Source organism: Nicotiana tomentosiformis, chromosome 9, assembly GCF_000390325.3.
Source record: "Nicotiana tomentosiformis chromosome 9, ASM39032v3, whole genome shotgun sequence".
Lineage (NCBI taxonomy): Eukaryota > Viridiplantae > Streptophyta > Magnoliopsida > Solanales > Solanaceae > Nicotiana > Nicotiana tomentosiformis.
The window spans coordinates 99023814-99044423 of NC_090820.1; the positions used below are offsets into that span (position 1 = coordinate 99023814).

Below are 20610 nucleotides of genomic sequence, written 5' to 3' on the forward strand. Positions count from 1 at the left end.
GTACCACTATTCAACTGCCCCCAAATAGTGCATCCAGTCCTTTTGAGAATCAGAATACAAGCATCTCAAATAAGTCTCCACACACCTATTAACTACCTCAGTTTGGCCATCTCTTTGAGGGTAGTATGCAGTTGAGGTATTGAGCCATACTCCTAACATTGCAAACAATTCTTGCCAAAGTTTACTTATAAACACAAGATCTCTATTACTTATGATATCTTCTGGCAACCCATGTAATCTGTAGATCTGCTCCATGAATATCTTGGCCAGCTCATTTGCAGAATAAGGGTGAGATATACCTATAAATGGACATACTTGGTAAGCCTATCCACCACCACCCATATGACTGATTTTCCTTTAGATTTAGGTAGCCCTTCAATGAAGTCCATGCTTATGCTACTCCAAGCTGCATCAGGTATTCTAAGAGGCTGTATCAACCCTGGGTAAGGGGCATTGTCATACTTGTGCCTCTGACAAATATCACAATTTTTCACAAACTCTTAGATTTCTTCTTTCATTCCTTTGCAATAGAATAGAGAGGATATCCTCTTGTAAGTGTTGTACACCCCTGAATGCCCTTCGATGGTTGAATTATGCCATAACTGTAAGATTTCTTTTCTTAGTGGTAGGTCAGGTCCTATCACTAGCTTACCATTCTTTCTTAATTATTCATGTATGAAAGTGTATCCCATCTCATTAGAGCCCTTGTTATTGAGAGTTTGGATTGTTGCTTTCAATTCATCATCTAGCTCCCAGCTTTTCATTATCGCCTCTAACAAATTGTTCTTCACAGTTGATAGTGTCATGGATGACAACTCTATCAAGGAAAGTCTAGAGAGTGCATCTGCAGCCTTGTTTTCCTCCTTTTTGTATTCGATCTCAAAGTCATATATATTGCATTAACTTGGTGATCCATTTCTGCTGATTGCCTATGTGTAGCTTCTGGTTTAGCAAGAACTTAAGAGCTTTTTGGTCTATCTTAACAATGAAAGGTTTCACTGTCGGTACTGGGATCACTTGTTTACTGGCATGACCAGTGCTAACAGTTCTTTGTCATAAACTGATTATGATTGGTGCTGTGAAGACAAGACAGTCCTTTATTGAGATAGGAAATTGGTTAGCCTTGCTGCATCAGTACAACTCCAATGCCTATGTTACAAGCATCTGTTTCTACCACAAAGGTCAGAGAGAAATTTGGAAGAGCTAGTACTGGTGTTGTAGTTAGGGCCAATTTCAGCTTATCAATGACCCCATACCCTGTTATAAACCTCATATAATACCCAGCTAACCCCAGAAATCTCCTAAGTTGAGTGATTGTCTTAGGTTCAGGCCAAGTCTTTAAAGCTTCCACTTTTCTAGGATCGGTAGACACTCCTTGTGAGGATATGTAATGCCCCAAGTATTCTACTCTTTCTGCCCCAAACACACACTTGCTTTTCTTTGTTAGTAACTGATGTTGTACCAATAGATCAAAGGAAATCTTGAGATGTTGCAAATGTTCTTCCAAGCTCCTGCTGTAAATTAAAATATCATCAAATAACACAAGGATAAACTTCCTCAAATGTGCCTGAAAAATATGGTCCATCAATCCTTGGAAGCTTGAAAGAGCATTGATCAACCCAAAAGGCATGACCGAGTATTCATAATGCCCAGAATGTGTCTTGAAAGTAATTTTGGCTACATCTTCAGGTACCATTCTAATTTGATGGTACCTTGCCCTGAGGTCTATTTTAGATTATATCTGGGAACCTCCTAGCTCATCTAATAACTCTTCAATAATAGGGATGGAAAATTTATCTTTGACAGTCATTTTGTTCAAAGCTCTATAGTCCACACACATTGTGCATGTTCCATCTTTCTTTCCTACTAACACCACAGGTGAGGCATATGGACTAGAATTGTGCTGAATAATACCTTGAGTTAACATCTCTTGCACCAGCTTTTCTATAACATCTTTTTGCACAGGTGAATACCTATATGGTCTGGCATTCGTTGGAGATGTGCCCTCTTATAATGGTATATGATGATCAAATACAACTCTAGAGGGTGGTAACTGTGTTAGTTCACCAAACACATTGCCATATTCCTTTAGAACTTCACTGACCAACCTTGATTCCGTTGTATCTTCAGCTTTTGTAGCCATCAATTCTTCTTCTTTGGCACCCCTTACCTTAATCATAAAGAACTTTGAATTACTTATATCAACCTTCTCTAAGGCCTTGGACTGGACATCCTTGAGTTTGGGTTGAATTTCCTGTAAGGTCAACAGTTTTCCCTCGTACTCAAATTCTATCAATAGCTTTTTGAAGTTAAACTTGATATCTTCTAAAGGATACAACTACTGTATGCCCAGCACCACAACACTGCTGCCTATAGGGAATACTAGGAAATTATCTTGAAATATAACACCCTGCATTATCCACTAAAATCATTTACACATTTTTTCTGTAGGTACTTCTCCACCATCAACTACCTGTACTAGTTAAGGTTTGATTCTGCTGATCCTGCATCCCAATCTTTCTGCTGTGTCTTCATCAATAAAATTATGGGTAGATCCACAATCAATGAAGATCTCTAATGGCTTATGTTCAGTGAATCCTCTAAGCCTGAGTGTTTGATACCCTAGGGTACCATTGAGTGCCTATAAAAATATAACACAATTCTCAAGTGGTTCTTCCAATACTTCCTCCCTGAATTCTTCTGTTTCTAAGTCTTCTTCTTTACATTCTTCCTTCTCATCCAATTCTTCTGTGGGTCCCAGTTCCAAGGAATAGATTTGTCTATTGGCCTTACATTTAAAGGACATGAGTAAACTCTCATCACAGAAGAAGCATATGCCTCTTGCTATTTTTTCATCCATTTCAGTATGTGTAAACCTTCTCATTCTGTTGTTATCCATTCTGACAGCAGAAGGTTTCTTGAACCCATGGGAACTATCTTTGTGCCAGTTACTCGAATTGTGTCCCCTTGATCCTCTATTCATGGAGGACCCTGAACTCAAGTTTCTGATTACCTTGCTTTGAGCAACAAAGTTTGCCTCCTGTAGTTTGGCCAGGTAGTAAGCCTGAGATAAGGTACTTGGATTTCCCACCCTGACAACACTGCTCAATTCAGGCTTGAGGTTGTTAAGAAAGATGCTAATTGCATGCCCTGCCGATATGTCCAACCTAGTCATTACATTGTTAAATGCCTTTTGGTACTCCTTCACTGTCCCTGTGTGCTTCACATTCATTATTTCAGTCATTGGATCAGTATATTCTGAACCAAAGCTGTCACACATGACCCAAATGTACTCATCCTATGTTGGGAGAGGCATTTTACCCCTGCTCCTCATGTATCCAAAATGTTATTGTAGTGTATCACCTTCAAAGTGCATAGACACTAGTTTCATCTTCTATTGGATGATGATCTCTTCCTCATAAAAGAACCGGTCCACCTTATACAACCAAGTTCTCAAATCCTCTCCATTGAACCTTGGGAACTCAACCTTAGCATATTTAGTAAATGGAAGGTTTGGTATAGGGGTATTTGGATGGTGAACTGCAGCCTGCCATTGACTGTTTCTGGGTGTGTTTTGAGGAAGGTTAGGGGGTGGTTCATAAGGAACTTTGTGGTATATAGGTGATGTTATATAGGTGTTAGGTACTAGATAAGCTATTGGATACTGTGTGGGCTAGTTATAAGAGTTATAAGGGTATTGAACTCGACTTGGAGTGCTAGGACACTGGTAAGGCTGACTGTGATAACTTATGTTTAATTCAGGAAGAAAGTGAGATTGAGGTGGAAGAGTTCTGGGTTGTGGGGAATAAGGACCTAAAGGTCCTTGTGTTTAGAACATAATAAGATGTGTTATAGGATAGGGTAATATGTGTGTTTTCACTGGTTGACTTGGATTTTACATACTAGGGTTCACTTACATTTGAGTAGGAGTTCCAGGGGAGGTCCAATTAACTCCCATGGTAGTATTTCGAATAGGAGGTATAGTGTTTGAGGTCGGAATACTACTAGGAAATGAAACACTCGATAAAGTAGAACAATTACCTTCCATAGATCTGGGTGTTGCCATTTCTCCTAAATTGATGGGAAAATCACTAGGAAAGTACAACTCTCCTCCTCTTGGATCTATATCTTTACCTCATTCAGGTCTTCTATCGCTGTGTATGACTTCATTAATCACTTCTCGTAGCTCATTAACAACTTCTTGATATCGACGGCAATGAAACAATGAAAAAGGAAGAAGTAAAAAGCTAAGGAAAAAGAAATTAGGGCAAAATTAAAATTGATTTTAAATTGATGTCTTCTGATAACTCAATGATGAATACATATAGCCTCCACTATCCACTACCAGACAAAACTATGTAACTAACTCCGACAAGACTAAATGTACAGTAATTACATTGCTTAATTACAAATATTTGTTAATTATCTTTTAATGTTTTTGAAATTAATGAATAGAGTATTCCAAAGTAGTCATGCTCATGTTAATTGAGTAGCAAACGAACTTGAAATAAATTATGATAACGTGAATAAGTGCATATATAAGTTCATACCTTTAATTTTGAGGCAGTTAAATCAACTTAATGTTTTTTGGACAGTCCTCCCTAGCTGCTCTCATGCAGAGAATACTTGGTGAGGGCTCTACTCTAAGATGTTCCATTAAAATATAGCTACAGATATAACTTGGTAAAGTATATATCATACTAAACTATCATATCTTTGTCTAAAATTGTCAAAATAATAATTGTTGGTAATTATAATTTAATGTAATTATTGGCAAGTGACCAACTCTCCATTAGTTCATCATTTGAATTTATAAACACCAAAGGCGTCACAATAATGCCAATGCAGGCGTATTATTTGCCAACTTATGTATTACTTCGGCTCCTGAGCCGATGGTTTATCGGAAACAGTATCTCTACCTTTACAAGATACAGGTAAAGCTACGTGCACACTATATATCCTCCCTAAACCCCACTTGTGAAATTATAGTAGATCTGTTGTTGCTGTTGTTATTTATTATTCTGGTCCATACATCCTGTCATCATTTTTAAAAATAAATAAATAGATTATCAAGTTTCAAATAGTTGACAAAAAAGTAGGATTTTTCACTCTCATAAATCACCCCATTATCTTAACATGACTCATAACAGAACTTCAATTAGCATAGAAGATGAAAATGATTGCTATATATACTCATTTAGAGACAACTTTTATAAACATTAGTACTAAACACTATGGGTTGTTTGGTTGGAAATAAGTTATCGCAAGATTAGTTATCTTGGGATTGTTATTTCACCTTCTCACAGGGATAAAAATATGATGTCAGCGACAATAAAACAGTGAAAAAGGAAGAAGTAAAAAGCTAAGGAAAAAGAAATTAGGTCAAAATTAAAATTGGTTTTCAATTGATGCCTTCTGATAACTCAATGATGAATACATATAGCCTCCACTATCCACTACCACACAAAACTATGTAACTAACTCTGACATGACTAAAAGTGTAGGAATAACGTAAATCTATAGACCTAATTGCAATTACTCAAACTTACATGAGAAACCTAGAAGGGACTTAACTGCTCAGCTAATAAACTTAAATCTACTCGTCACTTAACTGATTCTAACGGCTACGTACAACCTTTAATGCCTCCCGTACTAACATCGCAAGCTGACCCTCTTCTAAATTGCATCAGTTCCCCTCCGTTAAGAACTTCCTTGCCCTCAAGGAAGGAAAAGAGGAAAGCGTGTCTTCAAGGATGGATAATCTTCCCATGTAGCTCGATCAGGCGGCAACTGGTCCTATTGGACTAGAACCCGAGCCACAACCTTATTTCCTTTTTGGATCATGCGCCTATCCAAACTATTATGTGGCTAAGGATAGTAAGGACTTGACAATTCAACTATGGGAGGATGTGATGTTGCTTCTGGTAGCTCATGGCATTTCTTGAGTTGAGAGACATGGAACGTTGGGTGCAGTAGCAACTGCGAGGGAAGAAAAATTTGTAGGCAATATTTTCTACTTTCTGTAGAATCTGATAGGGCCCATAATATTTAGCAGAAAATTTAGAAAATTATCCCCCTCACGTAGTGATCTGCATGTAGGGTTGTATTTTAACATATACCCAGTCACCCTAATTGAATTATCTATCTGATTTATGTTTATTGGCTTGATTCACCATTCTCTGTTGAGCCCTTTTAAGGTGATATTTCAGAAGCTACACCTTGAACTCCCTAGCGAGTAGGCTTCTATCCACCTCATCCATGATTGAATTTCCAGCAGCATAAGACAAGTGCAAGGGAGGAGGTTGACCATATAATGCTTCATATGGTGTGCACTGTATGTAGGAGTGAAATGTAGTGTTGTACCACCATTCAGCTGCCCCAAATAGTGCATCCAGTCCTTTTGAGAATCAAAACACAAGCATCTCAAATAATTCTCCACACACCTATTAATTACCTCAGTTTGGCCATCTGTTTGAGGGTGGTATGCAGTTGAGGTATTGAGACTTCAGTGGTATGCAATTGAGGTATTGAGACTTACTCCTAACATTGCAAACAATTCTTGCCAAAGTTTACTTGTAAAAATAGGATCTATATCACTTATGATATCTTCTTACAGCCCATGTAGTCTGTAGATCTGCTCCATGAATATCTTGGCCGGCTCATTTGTAGAATAAGGGTGAGATATACCTATAAAATGGGCATACTTAGTAAGCCTATCCACCACCACCCAGATGACTAGTTTTCCTTTAGATTTAGGTATCCCTTCAATGAAATTCATGCTTATGCTACTCCAAGCTGCATAAGGTATTCTAAGAGGCTATATCAACCTTGGGTAAGGGGCATTGTCATACTTGTGCTTCTGACAAATATCATAATTTTTCACAAACCTCTTAAAATTCTTCTTTCATTCCTTTCCAATAGAATATAAAGGATATCCTCTTGTAAGTGTTGTCCATCCCTGAATGCCCTCCAATAGTTGAATTATGCCATAACTATAAGATTTCTTTTCTTAGTGGTAGGTCAAGTCCTATCACTAGCTTACCATTCTTTCTTAATTGTTCATGTATGAAGGTGTATCCCATCTCATTAGAGCCCTTGTTCTTGAGAGTTTGGATTGCTTCCTTCAACTCATCATCTAGCTCCCAGCTTTTCATAATTGCCTCTAATAGATTGCTCTTCCCAGTTGATAGTGTTATGGATGACAACTCTATCAAGGGAAGTCTAGAGAGTGCATCTGCAGCCTTGTTTTCCTTTCCCTTTTTGTATTCGATCTCAAAGTCATATTGCATTAACTTGGTGATCCATTTCTACCGATTGCTTGTGTGTAGCTTCTGATCTAGCAAGAACTTAAGAGCTTTTTGGTCTGTCTTAACAATGAAAGGTTTCACTGTCAGTACTGAGATCACTTGTTTACTGCCAGGACTAGTGCTAATAGTTCCTTGTCGCACTGATAATGATTGGTGCTGTGAAGACGATCCTTTACTGAGATAGGAAATTGGTTGGCCTTGCTGCATCAGTACAACTCCAATGCCTATATTACAAGCATCAGTTTCTACCACAAAGGCCAGAGAGAAGTTTGGAAGAACTAGTACTGGTGTTGTAGTTAGGGCAAATTTCAGCTTATCAAAGGTTTCCTCAGCCTTCTCAATCCAGCAGTAGCTATCTGTTTTGAGTAGGTTCGTAAGAGGTTTACTAATGACCCCGTACCCTCTTATAAACCTCATATAATACCCAACTAACCCCAGAAATCTCCTAAGTTGAGTGACTGTCTAAGGTTCAGGCCAAGTCTTTAAAGCCTCCACCTTTCTACACTACTAGAAACACATTATTTTCCCATAAAAAACTTTCCAGTGGCAATTCCCACCGAAATACAATGGGAATATTAAAATTTCTTTTCCTAGAAAAATAATAACATTTGCTAGTGACTATCCGTGGGAATGTTTTGGCGCAAAAATGCGCGTAACTTAGTTCCCTCTAATTCTGTGGAAAAAATCATTAAAAAAAATAATTATATAAAACTAAAAAAATTTCCTAGTGAAGACAATGAGAACTTAAACAATAAATAAATTTTTTTTTTACATATTCCCATAGACTCAATGTGAACGAATATTTTTAAAATTTTAAATTTTTCTTATATCTCTGAAAAAGATTTTCCACGGAGATTTTCCAAGGTAGTAGTGGAAATTTTTTATTATTATTCACATATCCTTAAGTTTTCCCTCATTCTATTCCACAGACGCCTCTGTATTTTCGCCTCTATATCTTCCACTCCACGGCGCCTCCCTCCGTCACTCTCTCTCTCTCTCTTCACTCCATTTTCAGGTAATTCGACCCCTCCCACCATCTCTCACTCACCCTCTCCTTTTTCATTTTTGATATCCCCTAAAGTACTTTGAAACTTAGGGATTTTATACTATTTCAAATCCTAGGTTTAAAAAAATTAATGTGAAGCGAATCAAGTTGCCCTCTTTTGCAATTTTTCTAATTTTGTCTTTGAAGTTATTAAATTTTTATAGTTCATAGCTGGTGGAATATAAACTTGTGAATTTATGATTTGAACTTTGAATTTTATCTACTGTATTAACTACATGTTCTCAAAATTGACCACATACGTTTTCAACTAATTGGATGGTTATTTCTAAAGCAACAACATCTAAAAAATTGATCATTAATGATTCGTCAATATTTTTAGAAGTAGATAGCTTTTCTAAAAAGGAAAAAAGAAAAGAAATAAACAGATTGCTCATGAAGTTTAAAAGCCCATCCTGTAAAATATAGTATAGTCTAATGCTTTATCTTTCTCTTTCTTCTGTATACCCTATCTTGATTCTCATTTTTTTGGTTTGAGTTAGTGAGTGTGAACTTAAATGTAGTGGGAAGTTTTCTCCATGTTAGTGAATGGGGGAAGTGTGGCATGGTTTTTCAAAAAATCTAGAAAGAAACAAAAGCCTTTTGTCATCTTCTTGTACTTTATTGTTTATTTGTAAGATACTCCATACTTGGGAGCAGGAGCGGCTCTAATGCTTTGGGTAGTGAGGTCATTGACTTAGATCCCCAAATTTTGAAGGCCCCCAAATTTATTTTAAATTCTTATTATTATTGTTACTATTATATATTATATAATTTATATAAATAATTAGAATAAAAAAAGTGTTACAGTATATTTTTTGTTACTTGATTGAGGTTATTTTATACAATAAATTTATAAATTATGATAATTTTCTTCCCTCATTAATTAGTATATTTGACAAGAGTGTGTTGCTCTAGTGATGAACACCCTCTACTTCAAACCAAAAGGTTGTAAGTTCGAGTCACCCCAAGAGTAAGGTGAGGAGTTCTTAGGGGGAGGAAACCGAGGGTCTATCGGAAACAACCTCTCTACTACAGGGTAGGGATAAGGTCTGCATACAAACTACTCTCCCCAAATCCCACTAGTGGAATTATACTGAGATTTAGGGGCCTCCGAATATGATTTCGCCTTAGGCCCCGATATCTGTTGAGCCGCCCGTGCTTGGGAGTATCTAGTCCAATGAATAGTGAACTGTAGGCTTTTATTTATTTATTATATATGCAACCAAGAAGTGGTTAACTGTGAGAAAAAACTTGAAAAAGACATTTTGGAAAGAGCAACATGTGCTGCAATGAATGGCATTACTTTTTAGATTTGACTAATGCACTGTGACAATAATCAAGGTAAACTATAAGGCTCAATTGTTTTACATTAGAGTTTATGTGTGTCATGTATATTTCTGTAGATGCATTTCCAGTACTGTAAAATTTGGTAATCTATAACCATGAAAGACATAAAATTTTGTATAAATTTTATTGCAGTTGAATAATCTTGCTTGCTGTCAATCTTGTCAAAAACGGAAACCTTCCTGGTGATGAGAATTTGGTAAGCTAAAATCCTGTTTCTGAATTAGCACCTTCATGCCTCAAATCGATATTTCACACAAAAAACACTATCTTATATTTTATTTTTTGATTGTTAGTACCTCTTAAGTAGGTGTATTAACTATTCTGTTTTCTTTTAGTGCTTTCATCTAATATTCCAAAACGGATAATAGTGTTGTGTTACGTACGCTTATAATTGATTGTGAATAAAAGAATATTTGAATTGTGCTTTTTCTTCATGTGGAGGAACAAGGATATATATATATTTTCCTATTTGGGTTTCCACATGCTTGATATGATCCATATTCTTGCTACATGATTACAACTTGGTGCAAAATATGAGCTTAGTAACTTTCTTTGCCTCATTTTATACTATGAAGAAAAGTCACAAAAATAGAGAATTAATACTGCTACCTGATAGAAATATAAAACTTTTAAACTATAATTTCAAAGTACAATGTGTTCACTTGTAAAAACCTTAAGATTGAACTTTAAGGTGTATTGATTGGCCTTAAACAATTCGTGAAATTTATGTTGCTATATAAAAATGATATTAAGAGTAAAAATAAAAGTTTATTCTCGTTACATGCATTGTCTCCTAAGAGTATAAATGTTAAACTATTATGATAAAGTTCTCCTTTTCTTTATATAAATGTGTAGAGCTCTTCCAGAAATGGAGATAAAAAGTTGATAATTTTAAAATACACAGTTTAATTTTTTTGGTTGTCGACTTGTGTAGTTATCTTTTAACAAGGACCATTAATCAACTAAAATATAAGAAAATAAAGTACATGATCAGTATATAGTGGTAAAATCTAAAGTAGTAATCTTTATCAATTTTCATGTATAAGGAATAGTTTATGAAACATTGTTTCATGACGTTCCACTGAGTGAATGAAATAAATTATTTATTTCTTTATCTAATTATTTTATCTTGTATTGTAATAGATGGAACGAGATCGTAGATGAACGTATGATAGAAATCATCCTAATTGTGGGGGGTTGAAGGAAGAATTTGTAGAAGGTGTTAGAGGGTTTATTGCTTATGCAAAAACACTTCCCGAATTCCGTAATGAAGGAACAATTAGATGTCCTTGTTCTAAGTGAAAATATATAAACTTATTGATACCGGAGGATGTTAAAGTTCATCTTTACAGAAAGGGGTTTAGAGAAATTATTATGTGTGGACGGTTCATGGAGAGAACTACAGTAATTTAGCTGACGTTGACTTTCAGAATCTTACTAGTTATGAGAGTAGTATATTCTTTGAGAAAAATTATGATAATTCTCAAATGCATGAAATGATGTCGAATGCTTTTGGGATACACCCAAGAGTTCAATCCCAACAAAATATTGACGAGTCTCCCAATGATGAGGCAAAGCACTTTTATGAATTATTAGAGCGGCTAGTCATCCACTCTATGAAGGCTCAATGCACTCGGAGTTGTCTGTTGCAGTTAGATTACTAACTATCAAATCGGATTGGAATATTTCTCAAGCGGCCATGAATTCTATAATTGGGCTTATGGGTGAAGTTAATCCGAACATTAACTTACCCGGTGATTACTATAAGGCTAAGAAGTTAGTTTCCAAGTTAGGACTTTCCTCAACAAAAATTGATTGTTATGAAAAATATTGTATGTTATATTATAAATATGATGTGGCTCTAGAAGCATGTAAATTTTGTGTATTGTCTCGTTTTAAGGAAGTCACAAATGCCAAAGCAAAGAAAGTTCCAATTAAGAGATGGCACCATGAAAATAGAAGGGCGTCTGGTATTTTGTATCATCCTTCAGATGGAGAAACGTGGAAGCATTTTGATAGGATGTATCCTGACTTTGCTAATGAACCAAGAAATGTTAGGTTGAGTTTGTGTGCAGATGGATTCACTCCTTTTTCTGTCTCTGCCGCACCATATTCTTGTTGGTCTATTTTTATTACACCGTATAATCTTCCGCCAGAGATGTGTATGACAAGTCCATATTTGTTCCTAACTGGCATAGTTCCGGGTCCAAATAATCCAAAAAGTTTGATTGATGTATATTTGCAGCCTTTGATTCATGAGCTAAAGTTATTGTGGCAGGAAGGTGTTGAAACATACGGCATATCAACTAAACAAAATTTTAAATTGCGCGCTGCTTTGATGTAGACTATTAATGGCTTTCTTGCATATGGAATGTTATCTGGATGGTCGACTACTGGAAAGTTAGCTTGTCCTTACTGTATGGAAGATACAAAAGCATTCACTTTGAAACATGGAGGTAAGACCACATGGTTTGAGTGTCACCGTCAGTTTTTACCAATGAATCATGAGTTCAGGAGAAATACTAGTGCATTTATGAAGAATCGAACTGATTATGATGAGCCACCAGCAACCTTGTCGGGGGAGGAAATTTGGGAGAGGGTTAAAAATTTTCCTAAGGTAACAGAGTCTCCATTGCTTAAGTTACCTGGTTATGGTGTTGAGCATAATTGGACAAAACATAGCATATTTTGGAAGTTACCTTATTGGAAGCATAATCTTCTTTGACATAACATGAATGTCATGCATATTGAAAAGAACTCTTTTGATAATCTGATTCATATTGTAATGGATGACAAGAACAAGACAAAAGATAATTTGAAGGCCAGGATGGACTTACATGAATACTGTAGGTGAAGAGAATTAGAGCTACGATAAGAAAATAACAGGATGGTGAAGCCTAAGGCCAACTATTCATTCATAATGGATGATAAACGAAAGATCTGTGATTGGGTTCGAAATTTGAGAATGCCCGATGGGTATGCTTCAAACTTATCCAATTGTGTTGACATGAAAGAAGGAAATATGATGTATATGAAAAGTCATGATTGTTACATTTTCATGGAATCATTACTACCTATTGCATTTAGTGCTTTGCCTGAGAGAATATGGAAACCCATTACAGAGATAACTTATATTTTAAAGACCTATGGAAAATCTAGTTTTGATGGAAAGTAATATCCATTTAATCATAAACAAACTAGCAAAAAGTTTTTCATGTAGTTTTTTCAATGTAATGGAACATCTCCCAGTTCATCTTGTAAGAGAGACACGACTTGGAGGGCCTATTTAATGTAGATGGATGTATCCATTTGAGAGGTAATAATCATTAATTATTTTTTCTTTATGTATTTTGATTACACTTCTTCCCATCTAAAATTATGCTACGTAGGACTATTGGCAAATGTAAGTGGATGGTGAAACAAAAATTCAAGATTGAGGGATCAATATGTGAAGCATATCTAGTGAACGAAATTTCTTATTTTGGTTCATATTATTTTGAGCATCATGTGCCATGTTTGAGAAATAGGCCAAATCGGCATGACGATGAAGGTGATAATGATCCTTTGACACCGCCGATATCCATATTCAATCAACCCGGTAGAAGTTCTAAAAAGTATAAAAAATAAAATTGGACTGGGATGGAGAAAAAGTCGGCTACAACACACGTGTTGCTCAACTGCCCCGAAGTTCAACAATTTTACGAGTAGGTTTGAAATTATGTTATTGACCTACTTGCATGATCTATTCTTATTTTAGATAATAAACTTTATAAATATGTGGGAGAGATATTTTGTGAGTGTGTTTGGCCAAGATGTTGTTTATTCAAGGTTTTTAGAGTGGTATAGAGATTATGTAAGTGTTAACAAATATCATATTCTCATTTTTGTACAAGTTGTATTTTCTAACTTCTTAATTTTTCTTCAACTCTATATAGGTTCATAATTCAGAAAATGGTATAAGTGATCCATTTTTGCGTGATATAGCTTAGGGACCTATTCCTCAAGTTAAAACTATGTCCAAGTACTTTATCAATGGGTACAAGTTTCACACGGAAGAATGGTCTAAGAATAAGAAAACCATTAATAACGGAGTCTGGGTGAAGGGTGGTGATGGTGACCAAGATGAAGATATTGATTATTATGGTGTACTCCAGGAGATTTTAGAAATAGAGTATGACTGGTACTTTTTCGATGCAAGTGGTTTGATCCAACATATTTTATTTGCAGATGAAGTGTGCATGGTCACACGATTTTGAAGCTGAGGTACGAGTCGTTTTCTTTAAGAAAAGTTGTGATAGGTTGTCTGATATGTTTCGGACTGCTCGAGAAAGTAAAAAGAGGCCAAGTTGGATTCTTGATGATATATGGGTTAAGCTTCTTGAGTATTGGAACTCTCCGAAATTTGAGAAGAAGAGCTAACAAGGAAGGGTAGCCCATTTGTCCAACAAGGGTAGCTCGGTGCACACGGGCGACTCAATTAGTATGGCGGCTCATCGAAGAAGATTGGTAATGTGTTTATTATATTTTTCTTGATTTATAACTATTTTAGTTACCATTTTTAACATATTATTTATTTTTGCCAGAAAAGGCTAAAGGAAGACCAGTTACTCATGATGAGGTATTTGAGGAAACCCACATGAAGAAGTTGAAGGATGGAACAAAAACGACTTGGATCGAGCCGCGTGCTGAGACAATTCATGTAATGTTAACAACATTCTTCACATATATGAATTAACAATATCGCTCTCTTATTAACATTAATAATAAATTAACAACTTCTTCTCTTGTCATAAGCGTAAAAAAGTGTTAAGTGATGTCCATGTATACATGCCAACTTTAAAACCAGGTTCTCTACATCTTAATGCCTTGTGAATTTTCCCTTGACCAGCAGCTATATTCCTATATAGAGAGCTAATTCTCAATAAGGAACACTCCTAAATAGCAGCAAAACACTGATCAAGTTAAGAGGATCAATCATGCACATTTTAAGCAACATTCTTTCGTGGGTTCACATAGTAAATTTGTTAGCTACCAAACATGAAGAGATGGGTGATTATAAAGGTTGTCAATGTCATTATATTGAGTCTTGGTTGGGATTTTAGTACTAATATCATTCATTCAATAAAAAATAAAAATTGCATGAAATTTCTTGAGTTTTACCACTTTTCATACAGTAAAACCTCTGTTACTACAAAAACAGTAAATATGGCATTAAAATTGGCATGTATTTGTCATATTACATTTCTTCTTCTATTTCTTGCTCTTGATGTATTTTTGAATTATAACAATATGAATTTACCTGGTCAAGACAATGTAAAGTTGCCTTGGTTTATCTTCATGAGGCCACATCTGAGTAACTGAATTAATCCTTGATATGACATGGTGAGAATCTGATGTGTTAGATGTTTGTGTAATTGGATTCTGATTTTATTTTCCCTAAATATTAAAAGCAACAAAATATAGTATAGGATTGATTAGATAAGCTTTTATTTGATAAGAGTGGCAAAGGGAAAGGTTTTATATAAAGATGTTGGGAAGAGGATCTATTGAAATCTGGAGAGATAATTAATGTTTCAAGAAAAGCCTATTATTGATGTTTTTGACAGTATGTTAGCAGCATAATTACCAAAAGTTTGGAGAACGGATGGCTCAATTGTTATAGCTTGCAATTTTCCTTTTAGTTCCTCTAAGTTTATCTAAATTTCATTTCAGTACATTCTGTTTTTAACTTTCTTCTTCTATACCAGTTTGAGAAATAAAGATACTTTAAAGTGATTAAGTCCAGCTAGGTTGCTACGCTTTTTATCTTTCTGTGTGTTTCACTATAAAGTTTGAGAAATAAAGATGCTTACTTGTATAAATTTTCTTTAATAAAATTTATTTTTATAATAATTGTAATTTTTTTATAGGGTAATTTCAAACGAATCTTGGAGGAGTTCATTCAGAGCCAGTCGATTGATGATCAAGGTAGGCCAATCCAACCAACCCAAGATGAGATCATAGACATATGGATTAAGGCAGCTGGTGGCGTGCATAAGGGGAGAGTCTACGGCCTTGGGTCAGAGTTTAGTCTCGGCCGTCATACTTCTGAATTGTCTGGTTCTTATTCTTTGTCACATTGCTCGGTTGATTTGGATGAGTTTGAACAATTGAATAGGAAGGTAGTGAAGATTACAGAGTTGTATCTTCAAAAAATGGCTGCAAGGGAAGAAGAGGCAATGCGAAGGGAGGAAGAAGATATGCGAAGAGAGGAAGAGGAAAGGTGAAGGGAGAAAGAAATGAGGCAAAAAGGACGATGCATTAAAACTTGTCACTAGTGATGTTAAAAGTCTCAAGTCTCATATAAACTCCCTCTTAGCATCTGGTGCATTTTCTGTGCCCCGTTCTCCAGCATCTGATGATAACTAAGGAGTAGTTTCTTTTATTAGCTTGTCTTGGATGGTACTTGGATGTTGAATATTGAATATTGGAGTTTTTGAGTTTTTGTTCTACTTTTGGATTAGTTAGATTAATTATGAAATGGATTGATTAGTTGTTGTTTATGAAATGAATTGGATTGCATGTTGAATTTGGTATTTGAATGCTTAATTGTATTTAGTCTTGTATTATTGGTTGTACTTTCTGTTTGGCAGGTGGTGTAGTTCTAAAAATATATTTGGCCATAAAAATATTTTTCAGATTTCCCACGGATTTCCCACCGACTCCGTGGGAATTTTATGCATTTTGTTTTCCAGAATTTCAATATTTTCCACTGATATTCGTGGGAATGTTCATATGTTTATATCCAGGTTATTAATATTTTTCACTGCTTCCATGGGTAAAATAAAAATAAATCTAAATTACTTTTAATACTTCCCACGGATTCGGTGGAAAACTTAAGAAAATTAAATTATTTCCTTACTTTTCCCACGACGTTCGTGGGAAATTACACTAGGTGACCCCACCAAACCCTTAGTGCGAAACTTGCTGGGAATTACCCATGAATGTCGTGGAAAACTATTTTTCCACCAGCCATTTTCCCACCGAGCGTCTCCCCTAAGATTATCGTGGGAATATTGAAATTTCACACAGCTTTTCCATCGATTCTTCCGCGGGATAAGTCTGTATTTCTAGTAGTGCTAGGATCGGTAGATACTCCTTGTGAGGATATATAATTCCCCAAGTATTCTACTCTTTCTACCCCAAACGCACACTTTCTTTTCTTTGCAAGTAACTGATGTTGTACCAATAGATCAAATGCAATCTTGAGATGTTGCAAATGTTCTTCCAAGCTCCTGCTATAAATTAAAATATCATCAAAGAATAAAAGGATAAACTTCCTCAAATGTGCCTGAAAAATATGGTTCATCAATCCTTGGAAGCTTAAAAGAGCATTGTTCAGCCTAAAAGGCATGACCAAGTATTCATAATACCCAGAATGTGTCTTGAAAGAAGTTTTGACTACATCTTTAGGTACCATTCTAATTTGATGGTACCCTACCTCAAGGTCTATTTTAGATTATATCTGGGAACCTCCTAACTCATATAATGACTCTTCAATAATAGGGATGGAAATTTTGTCTTTGACAGTCATTTTTCTCAAACCTTTATAATCCACACACATTCTCCATGTTCCATCTTTCTTTCCCACCAACACCACAGGTGAGGCATATGGATAGAACTGTGTTGAGTAATACCTTGAGTTAACATCTCTTGCACCAGCGTTTCTATAACATCTTTTTGCACAGGTGAATACCTATATGGTGGCATTGGTTGGAGAGGTGACCTCTAATAATGGTATGTGATGATAAAATACACCTCTAGATGGTAGTAACCGTGTTGGTTCACCAAACACATTGCCATATTCCTTTAGAACTTCACTGACCAGCCTTGATTCCTGTGTATCTTTAGCTCTTGTAGCCTTCAATACTTCTCCTTTAACCCCTTACCTTAACCATAAATAACTTTGAATTACTCCAATCAACCTTCTCTAAGGCCTTGGACTGAACATCCTTGAGTTTGGGTTGAATTCCCTGTAAAGTCAACAATTTTCCCTCGTACTCAAACTCTATCAATAACTTTTTGAAGTTAAACTTGATATCTTCTAAAAGATACAACCACTGTATGCCCATCACTACATCGTTACTGCCTATAGGGAATACTATGAAATCATCTTGAAACACAACACCTTGTATTAGCCACTGAAATCCTTTACACATTTTTTATGTAGGTACTTCTCTACCATTAACTACCTGTACCAGTTGAGGTTTGATTCTGCTGATCCTGCATCCCAATATTTCTGTTATGTCTTCATCAATGAAATTGTGGGTGGATCCACAATCAATGAAGATCTCTAATGGCTAATGTTCAGTGAATCCTCTAAGCCTGGGTGTTTGATACCTTGGGGGTGCCATTGAGTGCTTGTAAGGATATAACACAATTCTTAAGTGGTTCTTCCATTACTTTCTCCTTGACTTCTTCCACTTCTAAGTCTTCTTTTTCACTTTTTTCCTTCTCATCCAATTTTTCTATGGGTCCAGCTCCAAGGAATAGATTTGTCTTTTGGCCTTATATTTATGGCCAGGAGTAAACTTCTCATCACAAAAGAAGCCTATGCCTCTTGCTCTTTTTTTATCCATTTCAGTAGGTGTCAACCTTATCCTTCTATTATTATCCATTCTGACAACAGAAGGTTTCTTGAACCCATGGGAACTGTCTTTGTGCCAGTTACTGGAATTGTGTCCACTTGATCCTCTATTCATGGAGGACCTTGAGTTCAAGTTTCTGATTGCCTTGCTTTGAGCAGTAAAATTTGCCTCATGTAGTCTGGCCAAGTAGTAAGCCTGAGGTAAGGTACTTGGATTTCCCACCCTGACAGCACTGCTCAATTCAGGTTTGAGGTTGTTAAGGTATATGTTAATTTCATGCCTTGCCGATATGTCCAACCTAGTCATTACATTATTAAATGCCTTTTGGTACTCCTTCATTGTCCCTGTGTGCTTCACATTCATTATTTAAGTCACTGGATCAGTATATTCTGTACCAAAGTTGTCACACATTGCCCAAATATACTCATCCCATGTTGGGAGAGGCATTTTACCCCTCCTCCTCATGCATCCAAAATGCCATTGTAGTGTATCACCTTCAAAGTGCATAGACACTAGTTTCATCTTGTGTTGGATGGTGATCTCTTCCTCATAACAGAACTGGTCCACCTTATACAACCAAGTTCTCAAATCCTCTCCATTGAAACTTGGGAAACCAACATTAGCATATTAGTAAATGGAAGGTTTGGTATAAGGGTACTTGGCTGGTGAACTGCAGCCTGCCATTGATTATTTCTGGGTGTGTTTTGAGGAAGGTTAGAGGCTGGTTCATAAGGCACTTGGTGGTATATAGGTGAGGTTATATGGGTGTTAGGTACTTGATAATCTATTGTATATTGTGTGGGCTGGTTATAAGAGTTATAAGGGTATTGAACTCGACTCGGAGTGCTAGGACACTAGTAAGGCTGACTGTGATAACTTCTGTTTAATTCAGGAAGAGGGTGAGTTTGAGGTGGTAGAGTTCTGGATTGTGGGGAATAAGGACCTAAAAGGTCCTTGTGTTGAGAACATAGCAGGTTGTGTTATAGGATAGTGTAACATGTGTGTTTTCACCGGTTGACTTGGATTCTGCATACTAGGGTTCACTTACATTTGAGTAGGAGTTCCAGGGGAGGTCCAATTAACTCCCATAGTAGTATTTCGAACATGAGGTATAGTGTTTGAGGTCGGAATACTACTAGGAAATAAAACCCTCGATAAAGTAGAACAACTACCTCCCATAGAGCTGGGTGTTGCCATTTTTCCTAAACTGATAGAAAATCACTTGGAGAGTACAACTCTCCTCCTCTTAGATTTATATCTTTACCTAGTTCAGGTCTTCTGTCGTTGTGTATGACTTCATTAATCACTTCTGGTAGCTCATTAACAACTTCTTGATATCGGCGACAATAAAACAGTGAAAAGGGAAGAAGTAAAAAGCTAAGGAAAATGAAATTAGGGCAAAATTAAAATTGGTTTTCAATTGATGCTTTTTGATAACTCAATGATGAATACATATAGCCTCCACTATCCAGTACCAGACAAAACTATGTAACTAACTCCGACAAGACTAAAAGAATAGTAATAATGTAAATCTATGGACTTAATTGCAATTACTCAAACTTACATAAGAAACCTAGAAGGGACTTAACTGCTCAGCTAATAAACTTAAATCTACCCGTCACTTAACTGATTCTAACGGCTACGTACAACCTTTAATGTCTCCAGTACTAACTTCGCAAGCTAACCCTCTTCTAAATTGCATCAAAATAACACTACGAGATTAATTATACCGCGATTTTATCCCAACTAAACGTGGGATAAACTCATCTCAAATTTAATTTCGAGATTAATTGTCTCTTATCCCTTATACCAAACAAGCCCTAAAACTAACACTATATCTATATGCAGTTCCCAAGTTGCAATAGAAACATAATACTACCAAATACCAATTAAGATGTTAGATATTTTATGTATGTTAATAAGAATTTCTTGATCAAAAGGAAGAACTTAATTACTTTATACTAAACAAAATCTGGCTGTTAGTGGCAGATATAGCATGGTAACAATAGGTGCGGTACCTCATTTCTTTGGTTTGAACTTTAAACATATATGTTTACCCGAAAAATCGATAACAACTGAATTTATATGCGGTTCTAAGGATACGTGATATCACTTGGCACCAATTGAGAAAATATGTATATTAGTATTGAAAGTAACTATAAAAGAAATAAATACAAACCAAATGAATCAATTAGCCTTGGATCTTAAGTTCGATCACCCACGAACTAAGTGAAGATTCCACTAGTATATGAACAGAGTAATAAAATAATGAGGTTGAAAGAAG

General features: G+C 35.9%; 1 long non-coding RNA gene across 1 annotated transcript; it reads left to right on the forward strand.

Moving 5' to 3' along the window:
- Window positions 1-13931: 13931 nt before the first annotated feature.
- On the forward strand, window positions 13932-16316 carry LOC104117864 (uncharacterized). Its single transcript, XR_011411353.1, has 3 exons — window positions 13932-14398; window positions 15609-15877; window positions 15983-16316. It is a non-coding gene; the product is annotated as an uncharacterized lncRNA (long non-coding RNA).
- The last annotated feature ends 4294 nt before the right edge of the window (window positions 16317-20610 follow it).